Source organism: Arvicola amphibius, chromosome 3, assembly GCF_903992535.2.
Source record: "Arvicola amphibius chromosome 3, mArvAmp1.2, whole genome shotgun sequence".
Taxonomy (NCBI): Eukaryota; Metazoa; Chordata; class Mammalia; order Rodentia; family Cricetidae; genus Arvicola; species Arvicola amphibius.
Window position 1 is genome coordinate 158,232,825 of NC_052049.1, and position 18,139 is coordinate 158,250,963.

Below are 18,139 nucleotides of genomic sequence, written 5' to 3' on the forward strand. Positions count from 1 at the left end.
CCATTTCTTGAAATTATGTTAATTTAAAGTAAAATAATCAGCTAGTCTCTCTCTCCCCTGTTTCTGTCTCTGTCTCTGTCTCTGTCTCTCTCTCTCTCTCTCTCTCTCTCACACACACACACACACACACACACACACACACACACTCACACATGTTTCAACATGTTAAGGCTCCAGGTAGTCTACAGTGATATGAAGAAAGCAAAGTGACAATATGTTTTCCAGCCTTTGCTTTTGTGATTCTGTGCTTGTGGTGAATTGGAGCTAAAATCCATTATCTGTGATGATGAATTAGAAAATTTATATTTAATTGGTATAAAATTAATTTAGGAATAAAAACTCTAATTAGTTTAGTTTGGGATAGAAATATCTTTTTTTTTTGGTTTTTCGAGACAGGGTTGAGGGGAAAATATCTTAATACAGTATATCAATTTATAAAAATACCTTTGCACTATATAAAACATTTCACACATATCCTAGCCATCAATAATTCAAATACTTAATCCATTCATTCATTTAGTTATTCAATTAGGGTGACTCAAATTGAATATGAGAGATGGTCAATTGCATGCTGACAGACTTCTAGGTCCACTGCATTTTTCTGACCAAAGCAAAAATAAATGAAGTATTAATATGTGAAATCTATAAGTGGTATTATTTGTAAATGCTCAAAGAAACATATACTTTATTTATATGGATATAGACAATAAGACTTAGAGAATTGTTATTCAAATGAATAGTGACTACTATGAAAAAGAAGATAGAAAATATTATTTCAAAAGTAATTGATTATAGTGACTTTATTCCTCTTGAAGTAAAAAGATAACATTTATGTTTATATTTTAAAAGTTAGACAGTTAATTTATTCTTATGAGAATTCAGATTCTCTGCCAAAATTTATCTGCAAATGAAATTAGTGTTCCTTAAAGTTACAGTGCTTGTATTTATTGGAAACACATTGCACTATATGTTATACAATTACATAGCATACAATGGCCCCTGGATTAATAATTTCCTTAATGATTTTATTATAAAATGATCTCTACTTGCCATGACTTGAGGCATTTTGATATATATTTTATTGCACATGAAATTAAATTGAGGAAGTCAAGTTAGGCTTCAGGGCTGGAAAGGACTGGAGGGATCACCCTAAATCTCTTCATTGAATTTCCCCAAAGGAGAACCCCCTCTAATTTTGATAGATGTGGCTTTGATTGTTCTAATAAACCCACACTTTTATTGAATAACACAGATTCAGAATGGCCATTCTAGCTGTGTGGAAGTTCATTGAGATGTACAGACTTTGAGTCTGGTTAATTTTAATGTGTGATGCTTTTCTTTTTGCACATTTTTAAAAAATAATAAAATTTATAAAATAATGACTGTTCTGTACTCTGAGATGTTTTGAAGGCATGAGTTACTGCACCTGAGTTGGAATTGCCCAGATGAGTCGTGCTCAGGTGGTTTATTTGCGTGTAAGTGTGCAGGCGGTTCCTGGTAGGTGACTAGTTTAAGCTTTTTCCATACAGAGCAAGAATTCTTTACATTGCCGTTTTTCGATCCCCAGACTCTAAATAAATCTACCGTCTATCAATTTCCAGTATTTGTTGTATTCTCAGTCAGCCCCTAATTATTCCTGGCAGAGACTTTGGAGCGGGGACCATGATGCCGGCTAAAGAATGAATTCCAGAGTGCACTGGAGATTTGAGATTTGAGTGTGCAGAAATTAATCCCCAACCGAAGTCTTACAAAAATCCAGGCTCGGAGATGTCTGGGGTCCTGCTTTAAAGACGATTTGGTATAGGCGCAGTGAATTCACAATTAAAGAGAGGAAAGGAACAAGGCAGGCGTTAGAGGAAGTGCAGGGCCAGCTCCCTCCGCTGGTTAGACATTCCTTTGACACCTGACAGCTTAGGAGTCCCTTAGTTTGCCAACAAGGGGAAAGTACAAGTCTTGGGCTAAGCTGTCACTAGGTCCCTAGGGAAAAGTCCCTCTGTGCAGGTCGAGTGAGTTTGTCAGGCACCCAAAACACAGTCGGGCTGGCGGACTCATTCTCTGATATATCTAAAGGTGGGCTGGCACAGAGCAGGGCACCCTAGTCAGTTCCCTAGACTTCTGACTGCATAGCTCTTGATGGTCACATCGCTATTTCATTGGTTTCTCACCTTCCTCCAACCCACTATCCTCTTCCCCTTCCGTTCTCTTGGTGGCTCAAACCCCACCCACACTCCGTACTCTACTGTTTTCAATTTTCGTCTCCCCTCCTCCTTTGAACAACTTTCTCTCTTTTCAACTCCTTACCCGAACCCTGCAGGTCTTTCCGGTCTACCCCACTTTTTCCACTTCCCTCACTCTCCTCATACATTGCCCACTCCCCCTTTTATCCCCACACCCTCAGTCTCAGCTTTACGGATACCCTACATCATTCCCCACTTCAGGTATAACCTCCTCACCTTCCCACCTCTCGCATAGCTCCTGGTATCTCTTTGCCTTCAATTCTCACTTCTTTGTATTCAGGGTCCCCAAATCCCTCACAGATGATTCCCCTCCAACTTTCTCCTCCCATTCTGGCACACCTTTCTGCAGGTGGCATTAAGCCACTCTAGCCGTCTCTTTAAAAGAACGTAGAATCTGGCATCTTGCATCTGATGCTTTCTTCTTCAGAGCTTCTTTTCCAGGGAATGGATCGGCATTTCCTCCTCCGTAATTTTAGATTTCTCTTTGCTATCTCTCCTTTCTTCATAGTCACAGCCCCATGAGGCTGGAACCCTGAACACAGACTGTTACACACTGTCCTGAGATAGGTTAGGAGCCAATGGCAAACCTGTGCTTTCGCCCTCAGCTTTGCAGAATTTCATCTCACCTCTTGTTTTGATTTTTTTTTTCTCCAGATCTCGGTAGGTGAGAATCATAGGAGAAAGGGACTCTCCTTTAAACTGGTGATCCTTTTGACAGGATCGACTTCCAAACTGCTCACTGTACTACAGACAACTAAAACAAAACACAACCAAGTTCAACTTACATGCCTAGTCAGTTTCTGAGTAATCCACAGCTCCCATTCTGGAAACATATTTTGAAATCATCAACTGCAATGCAAGCAGCGTGAAGTGATCCTAACTGATCTTAAAAGAGACAGGGAGACCCAAAGAACCTAGAAGTTTAATAGGGGTGTGATCCTATCTTGAGCAGATCTAACTGTTTCTGCTAAAACAAGAAAATATTTCGAATGTGTACATTTATCTGGACAAATGTTTAATCAAAAAGAAAATGACAAATTTATTTTCAAGATTAGGGCATGCTATGTGAGACAAGTGTCTGCCACTTAAATGTTGAAGCATCCATCATTGGGTAAAATATTTTATAACTCAACATACAGATGAAACACTTATAAGTACAGTTGTCCCCACTGTTCACTGTTCACTCTATTTAGAAAACAAGAAGGCAGAAAAAGATTTGTATTCATCTCTGTTTCAAGTAGAGGAGAAAAATAGACTTGGCATAATTCAAATAAATTTAATCTATTTGGACTCCAAATTGAGTACTCAAGTCTTTTGTTAATCTTTCTTTCTTTCCATATTAAGATGACATTTGTTAAAATTTTCTGTTTGAAGAAATAAAATAAAATAGGGTCATGCTAGGTAGCCCAGGCTGGCCATCAACTCACAATTCTCCTGGTGTGGCTTCCTGGATATGGAATTATAAGCCTTCACCACCACATCTCTCTCCTTGTTCAAAAAATTTTTAAAGAAAACAGTGAAAAGAGAAGACCATAAAAAGAGAAAAGCTTGTAAAATATTTTCAATTTTAGATAACTGGCTTCATTTCATAGTATAAAGTCTACTGCTGCTGATCAAGAAAGTAATATGGTCTCAGCCTTGAAACTTTACAAGCTCTAAAATTCAGCTAGCAAAACATGCTGGCAAATAGACATTTGGCAAGCTGATATTTAAACATACTTTTCAAATCAAGATGAAGTAGCTATGTGGTACTAGGAATAGACCCCAGGGCTTTGCACATGTTAGAGCTGTCACTTTAATAACAGGATGGTACGAGAAGCATGTTGATGCAACTGAGTGTTTCTTCATTCGTATTAGGACAGCATGCTTATTTGTGGCTTGAAGAGAGAAGAAAGGATGGGGGAATGGAACTGTTGCTAGGGATCTGTGAACATGGAAAGAGTTCTGCAGGCTCCTACCAACTATTCAGCACGCTCAGCCACTGGTCCTAATCTGGGAAGACTGGCTAGACATTCTACTTTGGCTACTAAAACTAGAGAAAAGGTAATTGAAAATGGTTGGCAAAAATCAACCTGGAAATACATGTGAATATTCACAGCCCAGGCAAGCAGGATTTAAAATGAGAAGAAATACATAATGCTAGGGAAACAAAAATATAAAATAGGACATTTATTTTCTAATAGCATGGCTTCTTATACATTCTCTAAGTTTGAAAATGTATTATAGACACATTATTTAAGAAAACCCACATTTTTCTTTATCTTTTTTCTTTATTTTATTTGTTTTAAAGCCCTAAATAAATTGAGAAAATAATTCTCTAAACACTTTCCAGTAGGTTAAATTGCTGTAAGCTTTTAGCCCACCTTCTAATGCAGGAAGAACTGAAAGAGTTTTAGTGGGTCCTCTTCATAGGCAGATGGAAAGAGAACATGAAGTAACCATAGCAACAACTATTCATTCTAGAAAAGGTAATGTCATAGGGCCTGAGGATTTTTTTAAATATAGAACTAAATATCAAACTCTCTAAAGCATACAAATGTACACACACACACACACACTCACACACGCACATACATACACACTGAATGTACTCTCTAAGGAAATACTCCAAATATTTCAGCTTATTAAGTATATGTAACATTATTCAGTTGTATTACTAATTAGCACCTTAATAGAATAATACTTCATAAACTTAATTAATAATTAAATATAAAATAAGTTTAGTCTTGCCTGGCTATATGTTTATACACTGTGTGCGTGTGTGTGTGTGTGCGCGTGCGCGTGTGCGTGTGCGTGTGTGTGTGTGTGTGTGTGTGTGTGTGTGTGTGTGCCTGGTCATCACTGAGGCCAGAAGAGGGCATCAGATTTTCCTGGTACGGAAATTACAGACAGTTGTGAACTGCTTTCTGGGTGCTGGGAATTAAACCTGTGTCCTCTGAAAGAGCACCCAGTGCAGAGCCACCTTTCTAGCCGTGGTATTATAGTATTGACTATTATATAATAGGTATTGTTCTTAGAAAAAGCCCAGGTATGTTTCAACTCAGAAATGGTGTCAGTAGCAATATATCGTGTTGAATAACACCTGATTATAGTGACAGTGTGAATGGTACTCTCACACTAGAAAAGAAAACTGATCTCTTATCTGTTTCCTTTGGTATCCTCTCCCACACACTACTTAATCATACTTAAAGTAAAAGCTTAATTCTTATTTTTTTTTTTTTTGCTTTGTTGTGTGTAAGCACTCATTCCTTTCCTGAACCCAGGAAGAGTTTGCTAGGCAGCAGCAACAGCAATACCATAATTATTGAGCACTTATTGCATGCTAAGAGCTGTGAAGGAAGTTGAAACTTGTGTTGGTATGAGTGGGGCCCCATCCATGCCTTAGTTTGTAGGATGTTTTAAGATTAAGTAGATACTCCAGTTCTTGGTCTGCTTGTCTCTTCAACTGGGAACCTCATCCAAACCCTGGCTGCTCCCATGCTACACTGAGCCTGAGTGGATGGTAAATTTGGCGCCTAGAAGCTCTTAGACACAGGTAGTTTGGGATAGGGAGGATGGCTTCCAAATGTCCTGTGGTTGTAATTTTTGGGTTTTTTTTTTTTTTTTTTTGTCATATAGAGCTGTCAAGTTTGACCTTTGGCCTCAACCAATCCTGAATCAAAATCGTTAGACCTTGGTTCCACCAAGTTTTGTTTGAAGAGCACCATTTTGTACAATGGCAGTCACAACATAACCCAACTTTCCCCTGTGACTTTGTTCTTTAGATTTTTAATAGATCAAAGATGTGGAAGGAGGAAGGAAAAGCGAGGGAGAGGGAGGGGGATTAAGGGGAGGTGTAGGGATTGTTGTCGTGTCAAGACGCATCGCCCATTTGAGGCCACTAGCCCTATTAGAAGGGAAAAGTGCACGGAAAAGGGCGAGAAACCTGCACTTGGCGGGGCATTGTTTGGGGGATTTGAGCTGGGGCTGGGGCAGCAGCAGCCACAGCCATACAGTACAGTTTCCATAGCAACGCAACCTGCTGCTGCCGCCGCCAAAGTTGAAGGCGCTTGAAAGGGTTTGAAGAGACCAGAATCACAACCTTATTTTGGTTGAACAACGGGGAGAAAATGAGGCAGAGAAAAAAGGAAAGGAGAAAGGGGAGGTGTAAGGGAGGAGGGGAGGAGAGGAGAAAAGAAGGAAGGGAGGGAGCAGGAAGAAAGGGAGGGAGAGAGAGAATGAATTTAAATGAATGAGAGGGAGGAGAGAATCTGAGAGGGAGGGCAGGCAAAGGCTGAGGGAAACCCCACCCAGGCCTATGAATGCTGGCATTGTCCCTTTATGAATCTGATTTACCATATCATAACCCCCAGGAAGAAGAAAACATCAATATCCTGAAGTAATGGAGATGTTTCTATGGAAAACCTAGGAATTTTAGTCTATAACAGATTTGGTGTTTAGAAAAAAAAAATCAAAGAGATCAAAGGCAGAACTCCCTGGAGTTATAGATGCGTCTCTGCATTAAAGATGGGCAACACGTAGACCACAAAGTACTTACCCCCCTTTTCCATTTAGATTTCTGTTTTCATTTCAAGGGAGGGGCTAACCTCCTCATATCTGAACTAGATTGTCATTTTGAACAATGTCATGAAGGGATAAAGAGAGATGGAGAAACCAGTAGCTTGGCTTTTTCTGCTCCATTGATTTTTCCAACCATCTTCTTCAGCATCCCCAATGGAGGTATCAGCCTAGCCCTCCTGGGAAGTCACAATCCTAACCGCAAGCCTTAGGGGCACTTAGGAAAAAAAAAATAACATCTGCAGAAGCCAGAGAAGAAACAAAGTACTACACTGGCTTTTGGCTTCAGAAGATTAGGCTTGAAACAATATCAGAAGCTCCTTGTGGTAGTTCCAAGTTAGGGGAAGGTGGTAGCATCTTTGGAAGGACCTACATGCTTAGAATGAGGCCATACTGGGAATTTGGGGCAGCCCCTCCCCCAAGTAACCTTTGAAGATGTAAGTTCTAGCAACTTTTCCAATATGGTCCCAGTGGTAGGAAGGAAATCTAGTTAAATCAGTAGTGTCTGCCAGACAAACCTTAATTTAATTAAGAAACAAGGAAAATTATTTTTTTCTAGGAATTCTGGGAAAAGAGACCAATCTATTTCCACTTCTACGGTTGTTTTATTATTAATTATGATTGATTTGGTTTCTGGTGCTGTGTTTGAACTTGGGGCCTTGAGCATGAGCTTGCCTGTCTCTTTATCTCCAGTTCCCAAAGTACTTTAACTATTTAAAAACGTTTTATTCATCTTCGGAGCTGTAATGGACAAGGGATTTTAATTGCTTTTAAGTAAAATCGAACCATCTAGGACCTAGACAGTCACGCATCAGTAAACTTGGTTGAAGGGGGCAGTCTCAATTAGGTTGGGCTGCAAACTCACAGTCCGCCAACACCCAGAGCCTTCTCTTTGCTCTCCCAGGGAGTGCTGATCTGAGAAAGATTGCTTGCAGCACCAGGCACCTTGTGAGCCTATTGTAGGGATAGTTCCCAAACTTGCTTGTATTAGGAAATTAAAACCGAAAGTTTGCAAAATATGGTCTTTCCTCCACTGGCAGAGATTGTTTCGGGACATGTGTGTGGGGAGCCAGCACTCCCGAGGCTAGGCGCCTTATTTGCTTTGGTTCTCTCTGTCGGTCCCCCAAAGTCTGTAAATAATGTATATTTGGAAAGTCAACGAATTTGTTTGCACCCTTCTTGCCCCCGCCGCCTCCACACGAACCAACTGGAGAAATACTGTTTCTCAGGGCCAATCACCATCTTATCGACTTGCGTCGGCCTGAGGGTCGATGTTTATTAAGAAAAAGTGTGACGGCTAAGGTCTCTTTGTACTGGCTGCAGCTGTTTGGCAGTCCATTGTCCGGCCTGAGATGACACAGAGAGTCCACCGCACCCGGGCTGTAGACTGTGTACAAATACATACCCACGAGTGTTGCACTCATGGCCGTCCCCAAGCCCCCTCCCCCCAAATTCCTCCTTCTGTCTACTTTTTATCAACGGAGTCCACCCCCCCCCCCCCATACCGCTCCTTAAGCAGGAAGTGCAGATGTAAAAGACATCCAGAATCCGGGAGAGGGTGAGGGACCAAAAAGAAAACCCAAACCATTTCCATAAAAAGGAGGGCTGGGAGAGGAGCACTATTTGAATTTCTGAATTCAGCCATCTTTCTACCAGGTCACTGTTATGAATATGGAGGTTCTGAAGGCAGACAGGAGGGGGTGGAAATGGGACAGTGGCTATCTTAATTTTGTCAGGCTGGAGTTCTCTCAAAAAAAAAAAAAAAAAAAACCCAGTACCTTCAGCCTTATCACCTAGCTTAATGGATCCTAGGCATAATAGATGGAATGTCAGTATACCTGCTTGTTGCTAGACATTTTCAAAGTGAGGTGAAATGGAGAAAGTAGATGGCAGGCAGCTTTCAGATACATCCTCACACAATCAAGTTCTTCCGACACTGGCTTTGACTCTAGTGAGATTCATCTTGAGACACCCTTTTGGAAGATATTGCCAAGTTGCCTTCTCCATTTATTTCCTCATTTAGCCCAGCAGAGCAGTCCTGGTCCTCAGACAGCCAAACTTCACCACTTAAAATCATGGTTGTGCCCACACTGACCTGTATCTAATAGTACCTGCCCAAATGTCCCTGTTTTTCCTTGTTTTGGAAAAAAAATCACTAGGTGTTTTCTTAGCATGGGTCATGAATCTCCTCACTATATATTTCATGAAAAATTTTTTTTGATCAATTTTCTGCTAGACATTAGGGATAAAAAAACATCCATTTTACTTAGATGCCTTTTCTGTTTCACTTAGTGAGCTCATAGTAAGATGGAGATAATAATTTTACCCCAAATTGAGAACACCATCAGAAAATTGCTACTGGGGACATAAAAGGATCCTGCAGGAGTCAGAGCCTTTGACATAGATTCAAGGACATCAAGGACACAGCCCTTACAACTTCTCCATCCTTGCTCAAGAAGTTAGATGGCTTTTAGGTTTTATTTATTTCTTATTTTTGGTAACGAAGAGAAAAGTACAAAGGCTAAAGCTTTGAACAGTAAAAGGTGATTTTTTTTTCCCATACAAGTGAGGAAGAAAGCTTTAAGATTTCCAACCCATTCAAGACAAATTGTCAAAATTTCAAGGCAATTAAGAGGAAGGACGGTGAGTGTTTGTTCATCCCCACATTGATTCTGATTGCCTTCCTGCCTGTGTGCAATTGACAGGAGAGAACTGGGGGGGGGGGGAGAGTGATGTCAGGAGCCAACTACTGACCAGGAAGTCAAATTTTCTGTTTTAAGAAAAAAAAAAAGAAAACTGTAGGGATAAAGAAACAAACTCTCAAATAAAACCAGGATCATCAGGTTTTAAACACCAGGGAACAGGCTTGGCAGGCATGTTTGTCTTGTTAGCCAGGGGAAGCCTCATGGTAGTTATTGGGGGAGGGGCAGATTATGAGGCCCTTATCCCCACAGCCCCTTCTAGCACATTTATTGCCGAGTTTTTTAAATTCTTTGTATCAGTTTGATGAGACACATTTCTTCTCTGGTGATCATTTATATTCTTCATCTAGTGGGTGCTGGGTGCTGTCCTGGCAGAGAATGGGGTCTGGAATCTGAACAGACATCCTAGTCTCAACTTTTTTCCTCTGGGTTGGAAGCCAGCCTATACCGCTAGCAGCTCCAGCTCTCCGCTGAGTTGGAAAGACTGTGGGGAAATATTGGGTAACTTTGTCACATCCTCAACAAATAAGCAGGGTAATTAAAATGACGCAGATGCTGGTGTTGAACTTTGCGGTTTCTATGATCATTAAAGGCAGTGACTTAAAAAAAAAAAACTTAATTAAGTCTAATGATGGACCTCTTCTTCTCCTGAATAGGTGGTGAGCTAAACCAATTAGACACATTGATCAAATCCTTCACACCAAGTTTCTATAGGCATTAGGATATGCTCTTAATGCACTGCAAAAACTCGCAAATTACGGTCCTGCAAGCCATGTGGGGGAGGTGCCTATACTCTTTAAAGAAAACATTCCTCCACCTCCTGGAAGATCAGCTGTGGGGGGAACTTTCTGGGGGTAAAGGCTGTCTGTGTAGGAGAGCTGTCCAATGTGGGGAGGCTGTGTAGGCCCACCATTGGATTTTCTTAGTGTGGGACCATTTTCACTTAGCCTAACGTTTTCCCTAAAATGGTATTCAAAAATAAGGATTGCTTTTTTGGGGGTGCAGCATCCTCTAAATTCCTTTTGTCAAGTCAAGGCTTCAAAGTTTGGGCATGTTAGCAAGCTCAACATCTTATGACACAGAATAGTGCTAGGGATGGCTGGAATTTAGAAGACAATGGAAATCAAACAGGAAAACAATATTTGATTTTATCAATAGCTTTTCAGTGTCTCCAAAGGACAGAAATGTTTTCAAGGGATGCAAATCCTGCTCTCTCTCTCTCTCTCTCTCTCTCTCTCTCTCTCTCTCTCTCTCTCTGTGTGTGTGTGTGCTTTGTCTTGTGGAGGTCAGGGGAGGTTAAAGAGAGAGTTGGGTAAGCAGGGCTCCTTCTGGCATCTCCCCCTCCCCTCTACACACAGCAGGTCCTCCATAGCCTCATCCCACCTTGTCAGGCAGTTGCAATATTTCAATATGAAATGATCTACTTCAGCAGATTTAGGACTACCTTCTACCTTCTGTTAGAGATCAGACTCAGCTTTCCTCTGGAACTGCAGAAGTTGGGCTTCTGAGCTTTTCTGTGGCATGGTTGCTTGGTCTTCCACTAAGATAGGAGTTCCATCTGTTGGCTCAGAGCTGGTGTGGTTGCTGTTTGAATAAGAACTTTCTATCCTCAGAAGCTAAGCATTAGTGAGATTTTGGAGAAGAAATACACACAGGGTCCCTCATGTCATCATGACTTCTTGGCAAGTGAAAAGACACAGAGTTTTGCTTTCAATACTCTTATGTATAAAGAGCATCACCTAATATAGGTTGTGAAGTGTAATATCATATGTATATATGCACACATTATAGATACATTTATATCACCTAATGTGTATCAGCTAATACATATCACTAATATACAGTGTACAATGGTGTACTTTACTACAGGAGGACATGCAATGGTCTATGTGTCTTTACTAGGTGTCATATGATACATATAAGAATTTCTGTGCATATATGCAATACATATTACCTTAGATGTGTATTATCTGCTAGGTAATACATAATAAATGGTACACTAGAGTGTTTTGTATACTATATATGCTTATATACTTATATTTGGAACATTCTTCACTGCTGTAAACATTCCATGGAGCGATGAAAAATGAAATCTTCTGAGCTCTGTTCTTAAGTGGCTGGAACATAAACAGGCACTTTCATTTTGCTAGCACATTTCTGTGGTGTGTCCGTGGGCCTGCTGCACTGTTTCTCCTCTCTGCATATAAATAAAAGTCATTGCACCCTTTACTATCTGAACATACAAATAAGTCATAAAAACAGGAAAACAAGATCCTCATGCTGACTATAGTGCCTAGTGTGTGCCTTTGCTTCAATCTTAATTTCTTCTGCTTTTGGTTAGCTTCAGTGACAGGAAAGGGAGATTTTCCCTGCCTGGAGACTCTTTTAGAGACAAATTCCAAGTGTCTAACACCCAAAATAAGGAGAGCTGAGCAGAGAGCTCAGCTAAGACCCTGTTGGTGACAGAGGTAAAAATGACAGCAGAAAAGGGAAAATAAATCGCAGTGAGAGCCGGTATGTGAGCTCTTAGGCATGGGAGCGAAGCCCAAGGTGGATTCTTGGCTCTATTCCCACCCCCCAACCTCGTCCCCTGCCAGACAATCGTCTTTGAGCCCCAAGGGAGAAGGAAGTTGGAAAGCGAACTTTTTTGAATTATTTCTGCAGACGGCAAATTCTGCCTGTAATCATTTTTAAGTTCATCCTGGAGCTCCTCGCCAAGTGAATCTCTAATGTAAATAATCACCTCTCCACTCAAAGTCACGCCTTTAAAGGGAACACCGTTGACCTAATTACTACTGAATTATGCAAAGATCTCCGCGGAAGATGAAACTTTGGACAAATAATTGTGGTATTGTGCGCAGCCCACCGCTCTCCTTGCCTTTTTATCGCAGAGCCCTCTGAAGGCTGCGGAGCCCTCAGACACCTGAAAACTGCCGCCGTCGGGGGCAGAGTCAGAGACTCCTGCCCAATTAACCTACTTTTCTACCCGGTGATAAGATTTTTTTTTTTTTTTTTTTTTTTTTTTTTATTAAAGAATTGGGTAAGGAAAAAGAGGAGGGACACGAAGAGATTTTTTTTTTTTTTCCTTCTCTTCCCGGGATTCCAAGATGACTTTCTTTGCCAAATTTTGTAGTTGTGATTCCTTGAAAGTATGCACATCAGACAAGAACTCAAGATATCTAGGGAATTGTTTGGCAAAGTCTCTTGGGACGCCAGTGACCCTGAGGGAGTTCTTGAAGTGACACAATATCCTGGGATCCCATCTGCGTTTCAATAACGATTTCTTTGATCAGTTTCATCAAACAGGGTCTCAAACTTTGAGAATAGAAGACATGAAGATCCTCATGTTTCCTAGATGTAGAATTAGATAAAATTAATAACTGAGAATATGGCGAAATATATCTCAGATGAAATTTCCTAAGTGGCAAAAATCAAGAACTTAGTCCTCTTTAGAATGCTTGTTGAGGTAAATAGAGATTGCCCAGTGATGACAGTTCGTGTTGTTCTGCTCGAAGGGAGATTTTTCATTCCAAACTAACAGATTCATTTCCACTTACTTGAATTTGACGAGGGCTGATATTGTATTTTCAGAATCAGCAGTCCTGTTTTCACATCACATTCTCTGAACATAATTATTATAAAAACTCACTCATGTGACACTTCTACAAAAACGAACAACATATCCTTGTCTCATGAAGTCTCTAAAATATTTTCTTGTATTGACAAAAACTCATAATCTATTAATTGTATGAATGTAATTTTGGAAAAAGTTGCATGGTATTTGAAATTTACAGAAGTTGAAGGCTGGATGAATTTAGCAAGCTAGAAATCAAGATTCCTTGAAGACTTTTAGAAATATCAGTTTTAAAAAACATAGTGTGCAAAGTATGTATGGTGGCTTTAGGGAGCTGGGGAGGGCCTCCGGGAAAAGAACCAACCAAAGTAAAGTATGTGTGAAATGTCATAATGAAAATCACTCCTTTATATGCTAATTAAAAAACAAATTAAATAAAAAGCAAATATTAAAATACAGATGACTCGGCAGTCAATTAGTTGATCCCCTCCAGCTTTAAAAACTCCACAGGATACTAGCTAAAGGTGGACACAAATGTTTCTCCAGAGGGTTGATGTACTTTTATTTATGGAGGTCAAGGCAACCAGTGTTTGGAGAGCAGGGGTAGAAATGGGGTTGAAGGGCCGGCAGGGGAAAAAGCTTCAAAAGTGAGCTCGAGAGGCAAGTAGTGGATTGTGATATATATATATATATATATATGTGTGTGTGTGTGTGTGTGTGTGTGTGTGTGTGTGTGTGTGTGTGAATATATATGTGTGTATAATAGACTTATTTATTTTATTGTATACATATGAGTCTTTTGCATGCATACATGCATATGCCCCATGTGTAAGCTTATTTTAAATTCATGTATGTGTACCAAGTGCATGTCTTTCCAAACAGTGGTTGCCTTGAACTCCAAAAATAAGTGTACATCAACCTTCTGGAGAAACATGCACTGGGAAGTCAGAAGAGGGCAGCAGACCCCTTGGAACTGAACTTAGAGATAATTGTGAGCCACAGGGTGGGTGCTGGGAACAGAACCTCTGTAATGGCAACACATTCTTTACCTTCGGAGTCATTTCTCCAGCTCCTGTGTGTTCTTTCTTCAGGAAACATGCTCATCAGCATACAAAAATGTCAATGAAAACAACTAACCCAAAATGTCTTAAGTAATGAGTTCTAAGTTCCACAACTAAGTGTACTCTGTAGTTGTCCTAGCTACATATGCTCAAACCATGCTTTGTGCTTAAACAATGCCTTGTGCATATACACATACACACAGACAAAAGAATTACATCTTCAATGATATGCAATCAACGAAACAGTATGTAAACATGATAGAGGATAGGGAAAGTCAAAGTAGATCTACTATGTTGAACTAGAGATGAGAGCCATGTAGAGGAATTAGCTGAGACTGTGACTTTAGAAAGTGTTACTTTGCTGGGTGGTGCTTGTGCATGCCTTTAATCTCAGCACGTGGGAAGGAGAGGCAGGTGGATCTCTGTCAGTTTGAGTCCAGCCTGTTCTACACAGTGAGTTGCAGGACAGCCAGAGCTACTTAGTGAGACTCAGCCTCAAAAAATCAAAAACAAAACAGCAAAAAGGAAAGTGTTAATTTATAATTTCACTAGGTTGACAACACAGACAGCTTTACGTGCCCCTGACAAAGACTTATAAAATCAGCATGATGACATCAAGGCCCTAAAATATGTGCATTAGTAGGATTAGAATCAAAAATAATTTAATAAACATGTAGACTTTTATTAGGTCTGAAGGGAGTTGCTTATCATAAGTCTATAAATAAAATATTTGCATCAATTGCTCATCAGTCTTCCCCCAACTCTTGTATATATATATTTTCATGTTTAATTCAAATGCCTCCAAAATTTTAAAGGAATCTTTGATCTGAAAATTTTTATAAGCCTGAAAGCTTTTATCTCCTACATTTTAGCCATCACATGGCAATTGGGATGTATTTGTTTAAAATAAAGGTCCTAATTTCTAGCATTGTATATTTTGAGTATTTTCTCCTGTTGCCATCAGTTATCCTTACAATTATCTTTTAGTTTTAGACTAATTAATTTGCAATTGTTTTTAAAATGCATTTTTGACATGTTTTTCAGGCTAAAATTATTTTTTTTCTGGTGTTAGTTGTTGTATTCGGTTTCCTCAAACACAATACATTTCTATAGCCCCTGAAGTGTTGTACAAGTCTGCTGCATGGTGATAGTCTTGGCTCTTTCCCCTAGTTATTATTGTATGTATTCTCAGGTGAAGTAATATTTGATTATTAGTGATTACAAATGAGAAAGATTTCTCTCTACTTTAAAAAACATTTAGATTTTAGTGACTCACTAAGGCTTTTTCTTTAGGCTCAGTTGTCTTTACCATCTGGTGATTTCAAGTCATTGTACAGCCATTGGAATGGGAACATTAGGGAAAATAAAATTTGCTAATTATTCATGGGTTTTTGCTTATGTTTTGTTAGATCATAAAGAGTGCACATAATTGTTTAATTAGTGGGCTGAGAAAACACTTTGGGCAGGCTTTGTGTTTTGGTATACTGTGGATGAAGTTGGGAGCTAGTTAATTATAATTTCTTTCCCAAAGGAAAATTTTCTCTATTGTAATCTGTTATTTTAAATATCAACAAATTATATATTAGAAATATGAGTGTATGACCTTAACAAAATAAGGTAGAGAGTTATCTTACATTATAAAGCATAAATATGAATAAATTCAAGCGATCATTCAAAAGACCAAAGTATTTTTATGGTATTAATTTTATGTGTGCCCTTAAGACAAGATAAGCCAAAGTCATGTATGGTCATAGGACATGTGTACTTAAATAAAACCCTCCATACATACAGATATTAAGAGACTGAAACACATATAATGTTTTTTATTTGTACAAGAGTAAATATTGCTAACTACAACAAGATAATCTTTAAAAATATGTTATTTACCCAAAGTAATACATTTTCTAACATTTAGAGTTTATGCAATAAATCACCTCTCTATTCACAGTTTGAATTCCAAGTTTTTGATATCTTCCAACTTTATTTTACTTTTTTGTGGAGTTGTGTGTTGATCCCAGGTCCCTATACATGCTAAGCCCTTACTCCACCTCTGAGCTGCACCTCCTACTCCTTCACTTTTATTAGCTGAACTTTTCTGAAAGAACTTGACTGAAATATTTATGGAGTGACATGTTATCATGGCGATAGTTATTTAAAACATAATACATTTTATATGGAAGCTCCTAAGGAATATTTTTTATGTGTGAATTCCTTGGTATAGGTGGGCAATATTTATTCCAAATTACCCCTTTCTTTATAGCACAATTCTTACAATTTTCTTACTCTGATAAGTTCACTTAATCTCTTAAATATCATACATTTTGTATAGAATTGTGAAATAAAAGTAGAAACTTCAAAGAGCAGTTTATTTATATTGGATCCAGCAATATCTATCTCACACTGGGAGCATTATATTTTGGACGTGGTGCTGACACTCGAGACCATGTGCCAGGCTGCTCTGGAATGCTCTATTGCAAGCCAAGCCCAACCAGACTCCCTGTAGTAGAAAGCCTTTCATCAGTTGCCTATTTGCTCCTTTGGAGGAGAGTTCACCCCAATCTGAATCAGGATAAACCTGAACTCCAAACATCTTCTTCGTAGCCTTGAAAGAACACTCAATCTCTCTGGGTCTAACAGAACAAATATCTTCTCAAATTTCTATAATGTCAAGTGATTAAAAAATTCACCAAGTTTATGAGTAAATTTGTTCTGGTAAGTTCTAGTTATTCTACATATACATAATTAAAGCAATGCTACTTATAGCCACAGAAAAGACTATATACATTCTTTGAAAAATTTAAAATTCCATTATTTATTTGTGCATGGATGGGAACACATATGTCATGGTGTCTGCAGATGTCAGAAGACAATTTAATGGAGTGGGTTCTCTCTTTCCACAATGTGGATCCTGGGGATTGAACTCAGTTCATCAAACTTGACAGAATATAGCTTTAACTACTGAGTCACTGGTAAAGTTCCTTTTTTTATTTGTTTCTTCTTCTTTTTTTTTCCAGACAGAATTTCTCTGTGTGTAGACCTGTCTGTCCTGGAATTAGCTCTGTAGACCAGGTTGGGCTTAAACTCACAGAGATCCAACAGTCTCTGCCTCTAGAGTGCTGGGATTAGGAGGATTCCACTGTCCAACAAAGTCCACTTTTTAAATTCACTTTATTATATTGAGATATATATTTAGAAAAATTTATAAATTTAGCATTGCCTGAAAAAATTATCAGATTTAGAAATATTTCATTTATTAGCAGGTTTTGGTGGTGGGCACCTTTAATTCTAGCCCTCAGAAAGCAGCAGAAGGTAGATGTCGTGCAGTAACTATTTTGACCTGCAAGCCATCTTGTTGGTCCTCAATTTGTGGGGTTTTTGAAGAGACTGTCCACATTTGGGGATGTACTGAAGGAAATGTAAGAATGAAAGGCATCTGCTCTTAGGAGGCTTAGGGAGCAAGATTCTGTGTTCAAGGCCAGCTTAAGCCACTCAGAGCTGCACCATTTCAAAAACCAAACAGCACTTACCACAAGTCAGCAAGCTAAACAAACAACCCAACCAAATGAAAACCCCTGACTATAAACAAGGATGTAGAAATAAGTCAACATTGAGATGGCTTTGGAAGAGTGGAGTACTTTGGAAGAAGTAGAGTAGTGGAGACCTGTCTTTGGTGAAGAGCTAAACGCTACTCTCATCAGACTGTGGGCCTAACAGTTAAAGAAATGGAATTTCATGGACATAAGTTGACCCTTAGTTACTATGGCTGGTCTAGGAACAGTTTTAGGTCTTTGTCTCCATCCAGTATTTATCAGTGGGGCTAGGCCCACAATGTTGACAGTAAACTCCTTGTAAGGGAAAGCTGCCTACCCCAACGTTGTTGAATTTGCCTTCAAATAAAAGACTTTGACTTGAAGCAATAAGAGTGAAGCCCTTGATGTGGATTGTGCTTCATAAGAGGACAAAAACGAATTGTTTACCAGAAATCTACTTTCTCTTGGAAATGCTGGG